The sequence below is a fragment of the Oxyura jamaicensis genome, chromosome 18 (assembly GCF_011077185.1).
Source record: "Oxyura jamaicensis isolate SHBP4307 breed ruddy duck chromosome 18, BPBGC_Ojam_1.0, whole genome shotgun sequence".
NCBI lineage: Eukaryota > Metazoa > Chordata > Aves > Anseriformes > Anatidae > Oxyura > Oxyura jamaicensis.
This window is the reverse complement of record NC_048910.1, coordinates 219,542-226,110: the sequence shown is the minus strand read 5'-3', so window position 1 is coordinate 226,110 and position 6,569 is coordinate 219,542. Positions and strand designations below refer to the sequence as shown.

The 6,569-nt window shown below is 41.7% G+C and overlaps 1 protein-coding gene across 3 annotated transcripts in view; it reads left to right on the top strand.

Annotated features, from left to right (window-relative positions):
- Positions 1-6,569, top strand: part of GAS7 (growth arrest specific 7) — a 111,199-nt gene that overhangs the window by 5,747 nt on the left and 98,883 nt on the right. The gene's annotated exons all lie outside the window — the stretch shown is intronic.

Sequence of the window (6,569 nt, the reverse complement as noted above, 5' to 3'; positions counted from 1 at the left end):
TTTTTTTTTTTTTTTTTTTTTTTTTTTTTTTTTTTTTTTTCCCTCAACAAGAGAATCAATTGACACCAGAGAAGTCTGAAAAGGTGCTGCTAAATTCATATGGATTAGCTCTGACTGAGCTTGATTTGTGTTCAAGTAACATCCTTCTGCATACTTGAGAGCTTGGGAAAGAGGGATATTGTTGTCTGTGATTCATACCTGATGGAGTAGATGTGCCATCAGCTCCAATTTTCACTGTGCCTTTGGTGATTTATAGCTATGACAGCAATGAGACTTGACAGTCCGGGGACTGTCACCTACTTCTTCTGGCTATTTTCTCACTCTTGTGCACTTTTTTTTTTTTTTTTTTTTTTTAATTTAACTTTTTGACCATTTGAGCAGAACCATGCAGAAGCTGTGTGCAGAAGCTATCAAACTGCTGCACTGTCCTGGTTTCAGCTAGGATAGGGTTAATTTTCCTCCTAGTAGCTGGTAGGGTGCTTTGTTTTGGATTTAGGATGAGAAGAATGTTGATAACACCCTGATGTTTTAATTGTTGCAGAGCAGTGCTTACACTAAGCCAAGGACTTTTCAGCTCCTTGCTCTGTCCTGCCAGCGGGCAGGCTGGGGGTGCAGCAAGAGCTGAGAGGGGACAGACGCAGGAGAGCTGACCCAAACTGGACAAAGGCTTATTCCATACCATCTGGGGTCATGCTAAACAATATTTATAGGCGTGGCTGGCCGGGGTGGGGGGGCTGGCTGCTCCGGGATATGCTGGGCATCTGTCAGAAGTTGGTGAGCAATTGCATTGTGCATCACTTGTTTCGTATATGTTGTCATTAGTAGTACTATTATCATTATTATTATTATTTTCCTTTCTTAATAAACTGTCTTTATCTCAATTCACAGGCTTCACTTTCCCGTTTCTCTCCCCCATCCTAGAGAGGGAGGGGGGACGGTGAGCAAATGGCTGTGTGGTGCTTAGCTGCTGGCTGGGTTAAACCACAACATGCACTCATGGGGTGAACAATTTTCCTTACCATGCTGATACGAAGAGGAATCTGTGTAGCTACAGACCTTGAGTAGTGCTTCAGACCAGCTCCATCACTGCAAACACAGGTGCAGTGCAGGTGGAATGTGGTGTACGATACAGTGAATGACAATTCCAGGATTCCTTAACAGCTGAAAGCAACAAAATATTTCCTACACAGAGGCTCCTCGCTCCATCTGCATCAGGGATGCTTAGCATGATGATGTGTGTAGACAGGTCTCCGCACAGCTCCAGACCTGAGAGCAATTTTGGACAAGCTTCAGATGTGTCCCAGTTTGTCATAGCCTGTATTGGTGCAGGATACCATAAATGTCAAGAGGAAGAAGGTGAGGTTAGAGCTCTGGAGCATGTACTCCAGAAGGTGTTTTGCAATTAGGCCCTCCGGGGAGATGCTGCCTTTTCTAGAGATGTGACTTTCAGAGAGGTGGGGACATGTGCCATTCAGTCACATTTGTTTTAAAATCTATTTTGGGTGTTGTTTTTTGTGTTTGTGGTTGGCTAGAAATCACTTATATAAGCAGCAGCAGTAGCAACATATGCAAATTTGCTGATAATTGTCAGCAGTTTTTATAGCTTCAACCAACCCACAGATGTAAGTCTGTGTGAAGCACAGTTTATGCTTCCAGCATGGATAGAGGTGGCTCTGGAGTCTAACTGAGCTAGCTGGACTGAGTAGGACTGAGAGCTTCCACTGATCTTGTCTGCACTTTACTGGAGCCATGATACATTTTGGAAGGAAAGAATCACGCGTTTCTGCTGATGCATGGTGCATCTGCAGGCATCGGACAGTATTATGCATTACTTCCACTGCTGTGTAATATTCAGGGGGAAACTCATCTCACCTGTGACACACAGACATGGAGAAGTGCAAGCAGCTGAGACAGGAGGTTGTGGCACCTTTATCTGCAGGGAGCATGGCATGGCAGGAGCTGCTTTATTCATTGTACCCAGGTAGTAATGGAAAACAAGAATGAAAGGATTTAGCAGAAATGATAATGCTTGTAATTTATTTTATAATGGTAGAGAATTTGTAGAGAATTTCTGTGCCAAGATATATCTTGCTGTAAGCAGATATCATCCAAGGAGACAGTGTGCTTAAGGAGAAATGAGAATCTGCAAGCTGATTAGCAAAGAAAATTCTACTTTATGACAAAGTGCAACTTTGAAACGTTCCTGTGAAACAGAATGTTGATGAAATCTTTATTCTTAGAGAGAAAAGATAAGGTTTTTTATTTCTCTTTCTTCAGTTTGATGTTGGAGTGTATTTTGAACAAAAACACCCCAAAACATTTTGTCAGAAGGTTTCCCGCCAGTACTAGGAATGACCATTGCTGTAGCCAGTGCTGCAGTGTGGTGGCAGTGCTGCATGTTGCCACAGCGAGGGCTGGTGTGAGCAGCTGCAGGAGCTGCTCTCTGCTGCAGTGGGAGTTACATAATGTGTGTGATACAGCTAGAAGAGATATGTTGGCAGTTTATGCAGTAGAGCTTTTACTTGATGACCATATAAATAAGGGTGAGGCTGTGTATTCGAAGTACCTGCATGTCTCTGAGTATCTGAGGCCTGGGCTTTTTGTATGTGGCATCTATACTTCTCTGCATGTGGCGATGGTGCTTTGTTTTCTTAGCAGGTCTTTCTACATCCATTGGCTTAGTTACCTGACATTCCCTCATTCCTCCATCTCTCCTCTCAAAAGCTCAACATAAAAAGTCACAGAGAGCAACAAAGGGACATAGGGTGGTATGTGATGATCTTGGGTAAAATGTGACTGCTATCACTGCTTTCTTCAGATGGTACTCTGCAGAATAAGTAGTAGTTCTCTTACATAGTCCTGTGTGATGGGAGAGGAATCTGACCTTTAATTTAGGGTGATAAGGATGTGAGTGCTGAACCCTTCTGTGATTATCAAGTGACTAGCAAATGAGCATGGTATCATGCTCAAAAAACCCACACAGTGTTTCGCTTCTGTTGCTTCACACTTAACAGTTAAGTTCCTTGTCTGAGCAACTGCCAGGCTGGAATTGGTACTCTTGTCTCCTGCTGGCTCTGTTCATAGATGCCTGTGGTACCTGCTTGTGCTTTCTGACTGCCCTGCTGCCACTGAGAGATGGTGCTGGGGAGAGACAGTAAGCATGGCTGAAGAGGGGTTGGCATTTCTAACTCCTAACTCCTACAGGCAAAGAAGGATAATTTTGGTTCTTCCAGGACAGGGATGATTCAATTAGCCAGCATGTTTCAGTAGTCAGTGATATGTGCAGCTCTGACCACACAGGCATTTTAGTTTCAAAGTGTCATTTCTGATTTCTGACGTTTGTGACTTTCTGTGGCTGTAACTTTTCAGACTCGAAACTTCTGGTCTGACAAACCACTGACATTTCTGAAAAATGTGAACAGAACAAAACAATTATTTTCTTATGTTAAAAGAGTAAAGAAATAATGTTTTGTTACCAGAAGATTACTTTTTGATCAAGGTTTTTGAGGTATTTTAAAGCCTTGTGAGAATGTGCAGGTCCTAATCCCTAGCTCTTAAATGTCATCTATCATATGTGTTGTGCAAATTTTCTTTGACTGTCAAAGTTACAGTTAGAATTTAAAAACTGTATCGTACCAAAAATGCTCCAAAACCTGTGAAAGGAAGGGTCTTATTGATAGGTGTGGGATCTTTGTGAGCTCTTTTGCCCTCTGCACAAGGGGATCATGTAGAAGCTGAACTCATGGGTGCTGTGCCTGTAGCATGTGAGAACAAATCTCTTGCATTGCGGAAATTGCACAGAACAGAATTTTTAAAAATGTTTTTTTTTTTTTTTTTTTTTTTTTTTTTAATCCTTTTCTAGAAGATGGAAACAGGTCAGGAGGCTTATTCCGCTCATGTCTTCCACCCACAGATTACAAAGGGTGTCTAAAACCTCTCACTGCTGATATCTGCCTGGCAGATGTTGAAGATGAGATGAGTTGCCATTCACCTGCATTTTAGGGGTGGATATAGAGTGAAGATGAAAAACATAGATCATTTTAAGACTCAGTTAAAGACTGCTTAATTCACTGAAGAATTCCCTGTTCATACTGTGCTCTGGGACACACATCCTGTGGAAAACTAAGAGATTTCTGTAGTGATAGTCTCGTTTTCTGGTGTGGATGCAAAATGCATGTTCGATGTCCTGAGGGTTGCACTGCAAACAGCATCCACTGAATATATTCTACGGTATGTTACACTGAATACTTTTTAAAGGAGTAATGGAAATATGTTGGATACTCACACTATTTTCTAAAAAGAACTTTATTTGGATTTCCAAATTGGTAAATTCACCCCTGAAACCAAGACCAGAAGATTCTTGCAGATTTGCATTTTTTCTGCTCATTTCACTTTTGCATTTGTGGTGACTGGGTAGAATTAACTGGTCTTTTTAATAACTGGGTTTTTATCCATGGTTGCTAATGTTCCATGGAGCATGTTCTTATCATCAGTACACCTTGTTTCCGTGTTTCCAGAGTCTTAAATGTCTGAGTATGTACTCAGGATTTGTTTTCATTCTTTCACTGAATACTGACCATACGTAAAATCACAAAGATAGGGCATTCTTCTGTTTTGGAGAAGTTCAATAATAATAGTAACAAACAAGTATGTGATTCTGCAGCATTGCATATAGTGTCTGCCTTTGGAAGTGTTTGGGACTCTTGCAGTTGTTTTCACCATGGCCACATTATAACTCGGGGCAGCAAGGGTGATACTTCTAATATTCCATATGTTCATCCAGTTTGTGCCATCAGTGGAGCATGGGGAGCCAGCCTGATGAGCGTAGCAGGCAAGCAGCACTGCTAACTTGTGTCTTAGAATATTTGACATAAGGCACCGATATTTTTGTCCTCGATTTCTGGCACTTCCAGGGAACACCTGTTCTGTAAATCTTTTTCAGAATCCAACATTTATGGGATGTGTCTCACTGTGCGTACATGGTAGATTTGCTGGAAGCCTCCCAAAAGCTTGGGTCTTGTTGTGGTAGCTGATCCCTACTGTGCACATTTCCAGAAATGGTTCAAGGCTCTGCATCCGGGCAGAATTTGCAGAGAAGGAGTACCTGTTGGGGAAATCTGAAAAAAGCATAATGGACTTGATGGTCCCCATACTGTGCTCTGCATATTGTCATCAGCTTATTGTCAGTTTAAAATGGCTTTGGCCATATGTAATTAAAAGTTGCACTCCCTTGTGTTGGTATGATCCACTTATGATCTAGTGCAGAACAGTGTAAAATCAAGGCCAACAGTGACTTGCAGAAAATGGACACCACAATCAATAAGATTGTAAAGTAGGTATGTTTATTCAGTGCTGGGCAGCATGGGGGGTAGTCCCACCAAAGATACGCGCATCTGATACGTCAACTTCTTGTTTCCCGAATATGATGGGGCTATTCTTGAACCCCTGTGGTAACACTGTCCAAGTAAGCTGAGTTTTCTGTCTTCTATTAGGATTTTCCCATTCAAACGTAAAGAGTTTCTGGCTTTCAGCTGCCACGGGCAGGCAGAAAAAGGCATTGTTTAAATCTAGTACCATGAACCAAACTTGACTGTTTCTTTCAGTCTGTAATTGCAATCATTTTTCCCAATTTTAATTTCAAGCATTGCAAAAAAATCCTTTTCCTGTTGGCCAGTTTCTCCTATTACATTTACAGACTAATTAACACAGCTCCCACAACCAAAATTCAAGCCTCTCTCTTCGTTCCCTAGCTTTATTTCAACTAGTGGACCTGCTAGGGTAGATGCCCCAGGTCTCTGTCATTCCTTACTGTTGTAAGTTTATCCTGCAGCCTAAGACAATTTCTGACATCAGGGGCTGATTGCCCTAGAAAGAGACTAGCCAGTTGCCTCTGTTTGTTTTCTGAAGACAGGTCCAAATAGTTTTTTTTTTTTTTTTTTTCTTTTTTTCCTTCATTGCATTTCAAAGTTAGTCCAAAAATTCAAAAATTCCATAGGGGTTTCTTTTGGACCTTGTTGGAACAGATTCTCAATTCCCAATGTAACCAGATTTAGGTATTTACATAACCATTCATAATTTCCGGGGTGATTAGGGTCTCAGTGGGGGCTCAGTCAGGGGAATGCAATCGTTGACAGTTCCCTGAGCAGTCCCATTGGCAATCTGAGCTCACACATGAACTCAGGTTGTTTTAAGAGTTAGCTGCTTTTCTGTTTCCATGACAACTCTCTCGGACCCATCATGGTCCCTCTGCCCCAGAGTGCTCACGCCTGTGATTTAGAGATTTTTGCCTCAGGTTGAGGTTGAACTATTAACATTCCTACATCCTCTTTCCCTACTCATTCAACTCCAAACAGCTCTGTCAAATACTACATGCCACACCTTTACCACCTTCAACAACCTTTTTAACACTTCTTTTATCTTTCTCTAGCCTGTACTTTTCTAATGCCAACACCAAAGGCTCAGTCAGGGGCCAATTTAATTCCATACCTTTTCCCTCCAAGATGCTGAAACAACAGTATACAACATTTCATCCTATTTCCATTCTCTCCCCAAAAACAACGTTAATTGCA